The 13,568-nt window shown below is 34.8% G+C and overlaps 1 protein-coding gene across 1 annotated transcript in view; it reads right to left on the bottom strand.

Annotated features, from left to right (window-relative positions):
- The window catches only part of Syt1 (synaptotagmin 1), a 594,727-nt gene that overhangs the window by 580,411 nt on the left and 748 nt on the right, over positions 1-13,568 (bottom strand). The gene's annotated exons all lie outside the window — the stretch shown is intronic.

The following is a 13,568-nucleotide window of genomic DNA, read 5'->3' as shown; positions in this document are numbered from 1 at the left end:
CTTTGCTAAGCTTGTTCTAAGTAGGTGCTTTAGACCACTGAGCCATCTCACCAGCCCTCTTCTCTTTTTTTGAAGGCAAATTATCAAATTAAGGCAACTTGGTTTTTTTTTTTTTGTGGCATCCTAACCTGCTTGAAGCACCCCAGTTCACCTTGCAAACATAGTTGGAAATAGTCATTTTGTATTTATTTTTTAACTCCCAACCCAACCCATTAAGAATACTGATTGTTCCTGTTTAACAAGATTTCATGGTGGTCCACTAGGAGCCAAGTATTGTCTGAGTGGGAATATAAAGAAGAATAAAACGTGTTATCTGAATCTACCAAGCTCACAGCCAATAGGCAATGGCCACATAAACTGACAATCCAAAAAGTGATAAATGTAATACTCAAAATATCCAAGTATAAGCTTTGAACAAAGGAGATAAGTTAGGGACAATTTCTTTGAACAGCAGATGTACAAACTAAATTATAAATGATTGGAATTACATAAAGTGGAGATGATAGGGGAAGAGAATTGTTCATGGAGAAGGGACAGGAAATTGTTCATGGAGAAGGGACAGGAGAGAAGCATCTCAGGGTCCTAGGTGATGTGACTGGCCAGGCAGAGAAGGTCAGGTTAGGCACTGTTCACATCATGTTAGGCCTTTTATTAGTATTTGAATTTGGAGACAAAATTTTACATACTTACATCGGTCTTAATTTGTTCCATGGACAAGTTCTCCAATCTCTATTGTAAAGAAAAAGAAGAAATCTGTGTATCTTCCTGTACAAGAGAGTTTTTGGTAATTGAAAAAGGGAACACATTATATTGACCCATTTTCAACTAAAAGCTTATTAGCTATTAGTTGAAATCTGACAAAGATGGCAGACCAGCATGTCTTTATTGATTGAGACCAGTAATAGCAGTGGTTCCAGTGCAAATTCACATGAAGCCATCAATATGTGAACATAACAAGAACATTATAATTTTGGAATGGGGAGTTCATTAAATTTCATGCATTGATGGTATGATAATGTATTAAAAATAAGTCACTACAAGAGCCTAAGTATCTATTATATGGTACTTGAATATAATGGCATGTTAAATGCATTATAATTTTTGAAAGTTGGTAGTATTTTTAAAATTACTGATTAGTATGTGTTAGTAGGTTGTAATAAAAATTTCACTGGTTATGACCAGGATATTTTATTTTTATTTTATTTTGAGATAAATACAGAGTATTAAAGAGTGAACCATCAGAATGTATAACCAGTAATATTTCATACTACTTTTGTTCACATTTTATATGCATGTTTGTGTACTAAATTCAGATGTAAGTAAAAAATGTTAGCAAATGTCAAGTTAGTGGATTCTTTAATTTAATATATTTTCTATAAAATCCTTCCTTTTACTATCAAGCAGGGACAGGATAGTCAGAAGTGGTTAGAAACATCGTTGCGGAGTTCTGAAAAACTCATACTTTATGGAGACACCATATTTACTGAAATGTGTGTGTGTGTGATAACAAAATATTTAGGATAATAATGAGGCTTCACAGATAAGGAACACGGCTACCATATCATTTATGAACCAGAGCATTTTATCAAAGAACGCTTCATTTTAAAACATATTATTATCATATTTATAAAGAGCCTTAGGGGAAAAGAAAGAAGGCCATTTAAGACTGACGCTTTAATTGTCACTCTATTACTGCTGCAGTGGGTCGCGTGGCATTGTTGCCTCCCGTGACGTGATACATCTTTGGAAGCACTTGCTGTCCTGTCATGGAGGGAGCTAGGTAGGTTTGGGTTATTAAGTTCTTGAAATCAGGATATGAAACCAGATGGAGGAAAAATAATTTCCGGCTAATGCTCCAGAACCTGTGTTGTCTAAATGATAATCGACACAAACTGATTTGTTTTATGTTCTCAGTGCTTATTTACTTTTGTTTCAAAATCTAAATTAGAGTTTTGAGGAATATAACAAAAATTTACTCAAAAGGAAATTACACTGAAAAATGTCATTACCATGATAAAAAAGCAAAGTTTTTACTTAAATGTATAGAAATAATAAAGTTGGGGTTAAGCCATGTATTTAATTCCTTTAGAAATGGGAACAAAAGGAGAAAGGTTATTAAGATTTAACTAAAGATGTTAAAAAAGATGTGAAAGTACATGCTATAAAAAGTAGTTTCTCTCCTAAAGATGAAAATTGATATATAAAATATACATCTATTAAGAGATGGATTTAGAAATCAGGGTAGAAATAACATATTCTATCATTATGACTATTAAAAAGAAAACCCTAAGCATATAAGAACAGATTAGAAAAATGTTATACAGAAATGAAATATCATATATTTAGAACATACTCAGGTGTTACGTGATTATTCTGCTTTAAAAATTTCTTTAATGATATTCATAGATTATTTTCAATTAAAGTATTAAGGCAGAATAAAACTCACAAAACCAGTGTCTCACTATCGGCATGGTGATTTTCTAGGAGTTACAGTTCCTGTTTTCCTTTCGTTTCAACTTGTATATCTTTGGTTCCTCACTCTCTGCTGTTGCTCTGTGTTATTTGTTACCCTGTTTTATGATCTTTCACCACTCTGTTAGATTGTGTTCTGTGCTGTTGTTAATTGCCTGTCTTTCCTTCTCCAGGAAAGCTGCCTTTTGCAGAGCACTTGCCTGCTGTGCTTATCCTTGTATCCTCAGCATCTGAAGTGGCTGGCACACAACTGCCCTTACTTACGCAATACATCGTTATCCAATATTTTGTTTACAATTAGGGATATCACAAAGGAAAGATATGTATTATTTTTGTACAAATGGATTGTGTTTAGCCTGTTGCATATACAGAGAGTAAAGGCAACCATAAATAAAACATGGGAACATCTTTGAACAGTTCTCTCCCTCAGAAAGCTAACAAAAATTAGAAATTCTCTTTGATACACATTTGGCCCTCCACACATCTTTAGTTTGTTGCTCTCTGCACTACAGAGCTGACCATTCTCATGATCTTTAGCTCCTACAAACATCCGCCTCGTGCATAAAAAATGCGAGGCAAGACTCAACCACAGATGATACTTACTCTCTGATACTCAACCTTCTCATATTGATATGATTATAGCAGTTGTTCTATTAGAGAATATATCACACCTGTTGGCAATGCCTCTAGCTTCGAGTCTCCAGGTGCCACACCTTCCCATACTCTCAAATATCATGGATCCGTGCTGGGACTCCCTGGATCTCCTCTTGAGAATCATCTCAGGGTATCTAGAATAACAGTGATCGTCGGGGTAGAACTGAAGCTAGCCACTATCTCTTTGCCTGAACTTTGTGACCTCACATTTCATCTAACCATTGAACTAGCTTTATCTATCCATCTTCCCTCTTGTCGCAGAACTCTTCCATGTTAGACTGATGCTACGTTCAACACATAAGCCCAGGATGACACAAGACCCAGGCTTAGATACACTGTATTTTAAGAGCCTTTCACAGTGGTGGGATGGAGGTAAGTGTCCCAGGTTGCTCCAATCAAGTTTATCCATCAATTTTGAGGGAAAACAAGAAATTACACTATTTAGACATGGAGGTTTCTGATATAAGCCTGTTCTCGCCAGGAACATTCTTTCTACTAGAAGGAAATAGTGATAATGACTCCCACCCATCAACTCTGCAAGCACAAGAAATCAATTACAAACAAAGGTAGTTGGGGGGTCAGTAGGAAGGAAAGTAGATTTTGTCATGAGCATAGGATTTGATTTCCCTTTCCCGGGTATGACAGAAGCCAGAGTATTCCTGGACTGCGTCTAGTCACATGAGCTTCAAAATGCTTTTTTCTGCTCAAGCCACTTTGAGCCAGGTAATATTTTAATATGTGGAGTTCTTTTAATGAAAAAGAAAAGAGGCATAAGTCATGTTGGTCATGTATTAACAGAGTAGCAGACAATACCAGATATAATATTTGTATTTTTGAATGAACAACAGTTTGGGTGGTGAAATAGCTCATTCAAATTTATCATTCTGGGTCAACCCTAATCCACAGTTTGTGTCTCTATCATATTACTATGGCAATCATATTGTCCCAAACAATGAAGTAGATAAATTAGCTTGGCCCTCTTCAGCTTCTTTTATTCCTTTGGGCCAACATCTATTCTTTCCCTCCTGCCTTTCATGTATTTAATGAAAATGTGATTGATTTTAGTTGACTATTGTCTCTGTAAATGCTTTAGTTTGATTTCACATCCTACTATATAATATAAAGCTGAATAAGTTACTTAAATATGCTTTATTCATCCTCTTACCATTAAAAATTACAGATCATGTAGCAGTTATCTCAGGGTTGTCAGTGGGGTTAAATGGGATGAAGAATCAAACATAAAGTGCTGGTGAGAAGAAACAGATGATTAGCCTATGTCCAACAGTTCCTCTTAATGTTGTCCTGTGCTGCAAATAATCTTATATGCATCAATGAAAAGCCCTACTTCCTTATATCAGATCAACTACAAGGTCAATGATATTAATTCACATTGTAGTGCCTATGGCTATTAACTATATCCTGCAAATGTGGTGGATTCTTAACACAGATTGTCAACTGACAGGTTTCACATTAGAGCTGAGTCTCAGAGTTCATATGCTCCTTTAGAGTCAAATGTTTAACTGATCTGCCTTGGAACAGAAAAGGGAAAGTTAAAATACAATCAGCAACTTCTACTACCATTAGGAAGGCCGTGAGACACTGTGCTTGTGAGTACCTTGAAGAAGGTGATAAAAGACAAGACTGTGAATCTAGTAGCAAGGCTCCAACACTTATTATTCCAATCATATTTCTTTGCACTCTAAGCTAGCTTAGAACTAATTAGTTTAGAAGTAAGAAAAAACAATGAAATGACTTTTCTAACACCACAGAGATAAAGCAATGTCTAAAGGCCAATGGAGTTAGTAATTCAAGCTTGGTGACTTCTCTTGCAGATTGGAAAGGATCCCTTGAATAATTTTGAAACAATAGACTTAATTTATTTCAAACTTTGAGTCACAGAAGTGACAACACAGTAAATTTTCCTTATCTTTTCAAAGAGGTAAATAAAGACTGATTCTAATTCAGAATGATGATGATGCACTTGAGCTTTTGTTAACCAAGAACTACTAGTTCTTATATTTGGAAATAATTACAAAACAGATTGCTTTCCTTATTAAATGCTCAGGCTGTATGATTCAATAAACAAAATGGTCTAACAGGTTTTCTTAAGAATGTGATTGCAGGCAGTTAACCTAACAATAGACTCTTCATTATTGTATATGTAGAATCTATTATCATGGTCAAATTAGGCTACATAAATGAAAAAAAAAAAACCACATTGTTATGCAACTGTCATGAAAACCATAACTCATTACCATTGCTGAAGCAAATACAAAAACAAGTTCCAAGGAGTGTAGTCTAACATTTTGGATTTAAAACATGATTATTGTGTCTCTCTCCAAGTACTTTTGCCCTGGAAATTTTCAGCAATTAGCCTTTCCACACAAGATTTTAAAATCACTCAAATCATAGCATATTCCATTTAAATGTACAAATTACATCAACAAATTAAGAGGCTTTGCTTTTATTTGTCTACACATATGTTTTGTGAAGATGATCTAAAATATATACAAATTAGGGATTAAATTTCTTACTTGACAAAATAACTGAATCCAGCTGGCAGAGGTGATTGTGAGGCCAAGACTACCCAGCTTCCACTTAGTGAATCTGCGGAAAGGTAATTCGTAAAGATGTGTTTTGAAAAAGCAAAGCAATGAAAGAAGTAAACCTAAAATGCCAAAATGGAAAGCAGAAGCAGAATAAAGAACGGGCTGAGAAAAGAAGAAAATCTAAGGAAAAGAATGCAGTGGGATTACTATACTAGTCTCCTAGCCCAAGAGCTGAACGAATCTTTTTTATTCAAGCAGTGAGACCAGCAAAATGTTTTAAAGCACAAACACAGGTTTAAAAGTCCAGAAGTTGAGAGAAATAAAACTGTTGCTACGTGATAAATATATAAATGATGAATCAGATTCTCAAAGCATAGCAGAACATATCTCCTCGACATGTTTCTGAAGGAGGAGGCTCTCCTCTTTCATCAATATTCATTTTAATGTTGTCTAGGCGTTGTTCACTAAATGTCTATGAGTCCTCTGAAAACATACCACTGAAATCTTGAATACCAAATACTTTTTATTTTTTTAAACAATTTAGAAGCAGGGCAGTGTTGGTTTAAGGGTATGTTGGTTTTCTTCTGAAATGTCATTTCTTCTTTCTAATTATTAGGCTTATATGTAGCTCAAGGTGATTGGTTGGCTTTTAACATTTAACATTATAATTTAATAAAATCACTAGAAAGAGGCACCTTGTTTGTAATGTCATGCAGTTAACTAAGCTTTTAACACAATAATTTACTGTACATAGACAGTTGAAACCTCAGCATTTTCAGACCTATGGTACTTCTGTTTATGTAGATTTAAATATAAAACTTATGGCTTTATATTCTATTAGTCAAAAAATGGGATAGTGATGTTATTCTATTTATAGAAGAGGTCCTGAGGATCTAGAAATATGTTCTAAGGCCCAATGGCTCACATTAGTCAGTCTTCAGATCAGATGAAAGTGCTAGGGATTAGGCAGAAAGCCAGCCTTGTAAACCAGGATCTGGCAGCCACTCCAAGTCAGAAACAGATTTCTGTGCTTCGCTTCCTTGTCTTTCTCCTGAGAAAGTGTATCAAATTTTCTTCTTAGTCTCACTAACTCAAACCTCATTCCTAAAGGAACCCAACCATGTCTTGAGAACTGGGTACCCCCTTGGCCTAGCTTCAAATTCTATGAGATTTGTTCAAATAGCATTTCTAGAATTTTTTTCCTAAAAAAAGAAAAAGCAGATAGGGAGTTTGCATATTTCATAGATGGTAAGCAAGGAGCTATCCAGTATTTGTATTGTGTAGATTCTAGCAGACCAGCACATTAAGAGGGGAAACCATCTTCATTTGGGTCTTTCTGCTTTTCAGTGAGATCAAATCACTCCAAATCGATATTTTAGTAATTAAGAATTTGCTGCTGCTTTGATGGCATATTGTTGTTCATATATACTATAATTCTCATATACTTTCATGCCTAAAATACTTTCTGAACAATCCATCCTAAATTCAGGTATGAAAATGCCATAATGAAATTCAGGAGTTTATAAAATCAATGAACACAAATTGATGTATAATTTATTTATAAATGCATCCTCAAAACAACTTTACATATGATGTTTCAAAATAGTGTCTAGAGATCTTATAGAAAAAAATCAACTTCTCCATTACCTGTGGTCCTAGGATGAAGTACATGTACATTTAAGGATCTTTATCACAAGATACAGATAGACTTTGGAAATAGCATTTGGAACACATTTTTTACAGTTGTTTCAATTTTACAGATGTTAAGTTAAAAAAATGAAATACAGACTGACAGTTTGATAGCTTCCTCTTTTGCTTAGATAGCATATATCCATGATAGAAATCCTATTTTGCCAATTGATCCAAAGCATATAGACCCTCAATATCACATATTAAAAGTGTTAAAGTGGCTTTGGTACAGCTGCGTATGCTGTGCCTAGTACTTCCAAGTGCTTTTTATCCATGTCAATGAAAATAGACTTAGAAACTTCAATTAGCAAACTTGATATGGCTGATCTAAACTGTCCCCCTAAAAGCTGCGATGTTCAGAGGCTAGGTTTTTGGCAGGTAACTGCATTGTGGCAATGCCAAGCTCACGTGTGGGTTAGTCCGCTGAAGAGCTTGGAGATGAACGTGGTGTCGGGGCCATTTCCACTTTGGAGCTAGCTGACTGTGAGCTACAACTGTAAGTCAAAATAAACCTTTCAGCCTTTAAACTGTGGGTTTGGTGACCTTTATCTCATCTAGCTGAAATGAAGACAAATCCCGTTACCTTCTTCTGACCTGGGTTAGGCATGGGTTGGCTGGTAAGCTGGTATCTAGAGAACACGTGAGCCTTGGGCAGAGAAGAAGGTTGGAAAGACAGCAGCTTCCTTGCCTGCTCGTTCCTCTATTCCCACTGCACTAACACGTCAGTGTGGATAGGAGGGGCAAGGGAGGTCAAGAGATAGTCCTTCCCACTTCAACAGTTGCAGGGCAGGGATAGTTTACATTTAATATTCTTCAGCTGTGTTTGAGTGTACACACATTTTATCATTGATTAAGTAGGTGAATAATTTTAAAAGGAAAGGAAAGTCTTTATCACAAGGAACAGCCCATAACTACTTTCCCTCACAGAAGGCCCTTTGGAAAATATAATAATTAAAGAATTCTGGCATTTGAGAATTATTCTTTAAGTTATACTTCACAAAGGAACATGCTGATTGAGACAAAGTAAGGCCAAGCTTCAGTATCGTATGTGGATTTGGTTCCCTGGATATTTCAATCAGAAATTAATTCTTGACTGAGACACTTAGCTAAATGTTTCATGGGTAGTATTTGTACTTTCTAATGGCAAATGTGAAGTAATGCTTCACAGGGCCTTCAGAAAATGTAGTAAACTGTATCTTAAAGAAATAGTTCCATCAGATTCTTACACAAGCATAGGGGCTGAGAGCATAGCTCTGTAAGAAAGCACACGCTTACGTGGCATGCACAAAGTCCTAGGTTTGCTCTCCAGTACAAAAAGAAAATAAAAAAAGAGTCATCTTAAGGTCTACTTCTCATCCTATGTGAAAATTCTGGAACTCTAATTTTGTAGCAACAGCTAAGAAATAGAAGACATTTATTGTCTTCATCTTCTCAATGATTTTCCAGGGATCCTTTTTATTAAAATGCCTCTCTATTACATAACTAATAGAGGTACCATAAAGTACAAGGCACATCTACAGAAATGACCAGTGTGTTTTATTTCGTTAGCTCATGGTCTGCCAGTTCCTACATGGAAATGGCCCTGTTGGAAGGGTATGGACAGGGAAAGCTGTTCAGCTTGTGGCAGCCAGAGATAAAAGACAAGGGGGCTCCAGCTCTTCCCCGCAGACCCTACTTCCTAACACAGGGTTCAGTGCCGAGCTCCTCAGTGGATTCCCCACTTATGAGTGTAGCATAGAGTTCTGTTTCTCTGTAACAGCAACAATAAAAAAAAAAGCTTTAACATTATCTCATTTATAATATTAGGGACATATGGAAGCCAGCGTAGCAATATTACTTCGAAGCACTGAATGTGTTTGCAAAGAAAAACTGGCTCAAAGAGAATGAAAGTACTCCTAAAGAGTTAGAGCTGAAGAAATACACATAAAACTATAGAAATTAAACAAATAGAAGTATGAGAGAAATGCAAATTAAAACATTTTCTTTGTATTTCTCAAAGACAAGACAGAAAGTTCATTTCTAATACCACCATAAAGGTGCTGTTTTAACTCTACGATGAGTTGTAATTTCTTAAAAACTGTTTCAATTAATGAAAATTTAATATCATTGTAGAAAGATGTTTCTTTACAAGACCTCAAAGGTTGTATTGAAAATAACAAAATAGTGCTTATTTATTAATTATTTTTAGTGCTTATTTCTCCAACATAATAATTTCATCATTACATTAAATTTTCATTTTTAATAAAACAAGGCCATAGCTTTTTCATATAGCTACAAACAAGTGACAGTTTCTTATTAATGGGTAGCACAAACTTGAAAGAGTAAAGGTAAAATAGATACTATGAAAGGAAAAGAAACTGTCCAAAGGGAAGGAACAACTGGGATGAGGGGAAGGTAAAAAGAAAGAAGAAAGATAACATATATGTATATACACTGGATGGTTTAGATAATTGTACTGTGGATTTCTAATGGTCTATTGAAAGGAACAGTTAATACTAAATTAAATTATTTTCTTATTGCCGATAGATACAAGTACAGTGACACGGGCATATTCTAATGTCATAGTTTATTTTATAGTCAATATAAAAATAGATTCTCAGGAACTCAAGAAAATCTAAACAAAAAATGGCTGTTTTCTTTGACTTGTCAAGATTAAACTTAAGAAATGAACAAACTGAAGAGGCTTGAATAAACTTTCAACCGCATTACTAAAAATATTGATCATTTCTTGAAGAACTAAATATAAAGATACCAGTCTACATCCCTCTAGCTCAAAAAAAGCAATGAAAATCCTGTTGCTCGCTTATTAAAAAAAACAACTGTGTACCTTAATGCAAATATTGCAAGAAACATCTGTTAAAAGCATCAGAAAGATAGAAACTTTATCACTTGTCATATTCAAATCAGGTAAAATTATGATTTTGATTTTTTTATTAGCTATATATGGAGATGCATCTTTGTATCGATAATTTAAAAAAAATGATACATGTAAAATCACTTCTTCTCAAAACCAGAGGTTTCTGTACCGGCAATAAGCTAGGCCCCCATTAAGGGTATCTCTGGATATTATTAGTCCTTCATCCAAAGAGCCAGGAAATGCACCCCAAGCATTGCTGACATTCTTTATTTGGACCTTATTTTTTATACTTCTATATATATTTTATCCCTATTTAAATAGCTTTGATCAGTTTTTATGAACATAAATTCAGGCAGAAAATACCTTTTATACATTAAATTTTAATTTCAAAAACTTTAAAAAATTCATTACTTAAGTCTTTCTAAAAAATCACCTATAGATCAAATATTCAATATTAATATTTAATTGAAAACCACTATCATTTAGCAAAACGCTTGCAACATTCATAATTATATTGTATCATGTTAGCAAGTCTAACTTTAGTTTGAAGATTTTTAAAAATCATACCAAAATTTGGTTAGCTAATCAAATTGTTCTATTTTTGCTTTTGTACCTTCTAAGTCATACAATTATTATCATTCAGAAGTATATATTATTTTCATGTCTGCAACTAATGTTAATTCTTGCTGGCTGTTGTATAAACTGCAAATCACAAGAAGTAAAAGTATTTCAGGTTCATACAATAATCTGTGTTAAGTATGAATTTTTAAGGAATAATTGAGTATTTCAGAAATTTACTTTAAATTCATTTAATATGCTCAGATCAAAAGAGATGAATTAATATTACTTCCTTGTATTACCAGCCTAGCTATAAGTTCAAGTTACCATTCAGATTTCTAGTACATTCTGAATTTTATTTGTTAATAATAAAAGTCATTTTTCCAATATAGTTAAGGCAAGTTAGCATCTTCTAGTTTTTAGTTAATATCAAATCTAATATGCAAATCTTATAAATATCATGTTTTTAACTTTCATATTTATTGATGAGAACTATGTGATAATTTGTCCCGATAAAATAGTATTCTCCATTAGGAAATGAGTTTCAAAACTCCTCAGTGATAAATCCTTGACATGTTGTGTTTTTGTGAAATGAGTGGCTTAGGATTTCCTCTGTATAGTTCTTCTGATAAAAATATCATAAAATGTAATTATCAGATTTACTCTGAACCATTTAGTAAGACTTACTAGAACAGCGTTTTAAACGGAGACAAGCATGAGCACTACATGATACTAAACAACCTCATGGGAAGGCAGGATAAAATTTCCTAAAATGTATCCTTCCTATAATGTATCTCTCTGCATTGCATTCACCATGCACTGGAATTAGTTCTGATTCTCAAAATACAAAGACTTTATTTTTCTCAAGCATGTGAAAAACTATGTACAAATATTTATCTTTTATATGTTGTTATAATGAATATTTGTAAAGACCGACGATGAGAATAAATATCACAAACCAAGCCCAAACTTCCACATTTTCCAAAGATAACAGAGAAACAAGCAAACAAAATCTCATTTCACTCACACGGGAAGCTGTTGGTTCTATTTTGCTCATCCTTTCATGTCTAAACTTGTTAATTCAGTTGTACATACACATGAGGTAATTAAGTGATTGCCCTTTTTGTCCTTGTAACCAAAAGGTGGCACCTCTAAAAATTACAGTTAGCTTTCAACAGAGACACTAAAATTTTTCAAAAGTCATTTAAATGTCAAAGCCCTACAAAGAAAGTGTGTGTGTGTGTGTGTGTGTGTGTGTGTGTGTCTGGTGTACATGCCTGCATGCAGGTTGTGAGGTGATTCCTTTTAGGTCAGGAAGATAATTGTCTCAAATGGAAAATGGTTTCCAAAATAGTACATATTACATGGATGACAGAAGAAACCAGCTCTTCTCTAAGTTTGTGTAGTAACTTACATATTAAAGATCATGTATGTGGTGAAAGAAATACTTTCTACAGTGCATAGACAAGTGTGGAAGATGGGGCAGAGTTAAGAAAAGACACCCTTTTCTCCAGTGAACATCTTGTGAAAGGAAAAATAAGCCTTGATATTCCCCTGATAAATCAAAGGAAAGGATTTATCTAGATGCGAACATCTGTTTACTGCTTTCTCCATGTTTCTGCAGGACGCACTTGGAATGCTTTCCCAGTACCTCTTACTAGACAGCTCTCTTTACCTCCTGCCAGCTGAGAGTAATCACTTAGCCTTCTCTGATGAGTAATATCAAAGAAGATGGAATTAAAGGCCATTGAAGCTGTGGTCAAGGCTCTGTCCAACAAGTTCTGTCTACTTGACCTAGTATGCAGGCAGCCAGAGCCACTGTGTTGTTTTGATATCTTTTTCTTTCTCTTAACAAGAGGAGAAGAGAAGGAAAATGCTTTCCCTTTCCAGGGTCTTAAAATGTGAGGATGTCTTTCTACCTGACTTTGGAAACTTTGTCCCAGTACAAGAGGATTTGTGGTCAACTGAACCTCTCCATGGTCTTCTAAAGGGAACACTGAGATTGCATAAACATCATTTCATTCCCACTAAATAGTCTCATATTAAAGGAAAATAAGCCAAAGCGTGAGTTTGATATCTGTATAATAAAATTCAAGCTGATGGAACAGAGGTAAAGGAAAATGAAAATTCATACACAAATACAGCTTTAATACAGAGATAAAGTTGCTTTATTTCATCAAAGGGTTAATATCTGAGAAGTAAATAGCAACATACACACAGAGCTAACTAGATCAGATTTCTCAAAGAAGAATTCCAAGGCTCCTGATAATACTGGTATCACTCATAAATCTTTCAAAACTTTACATATTTTTGCTCCCCCCAACCTAAAACCCCCGTCGAAGAACCTCAACAAAGCCCTATTCTGTTTGTGTTTTGCTTTAAAAAAACAAAACAAAACAAAACAAAACAAAAACTCAAGTCCTCTCAGAGTTCAGATATTAATGCTGGTGTGGAATACCACAGTGTCAGCCCCACAGGACAGATGGAAACAGGAAAAGTCAGATGGTTGGCACTTAAAAGCAACAGCAATTAGGCAGTTGAAAGTGGGATGTACTGTCTGTTTATTTTTGTTCCATTTGAACGGATCAAGTAAGAGCTAGAGCTTCTTTCAAGATCAAGTTAAACTTGATGTTTCCTCTCTCTGACAGCAGGAGCTGGATGCTGGTCTACTCCCTACTTCAGGGTAATTCCTTATTCAGTCTAATTGCTAATTTTCGTCTGGGTTGTAGTTAATTTTGCCCCCTCGCTCGCCCCCGCCCTCCTGCCCGAGGTATCTTCATTACCCTCTC

This window comes from Octodon degus, unplaced genomic scaffold, assembly GCF_000260255.1.
Source record: "Octodon degus isolate 3935 unplaced genomic scaffold, OctDeg1.0 scaffold00004, whole genome shotgun sequence".
Lineage (NCBI taxonomy): Eukaryota > Metazoa > Chordata > Mammalia > Rodentia > Octodontidae > Octodon > Octodon degus.
Note: the sequence above shows the minus strand (reverse complement) of the source record. Positions and strands in the feature narration are given on the sequence as shown.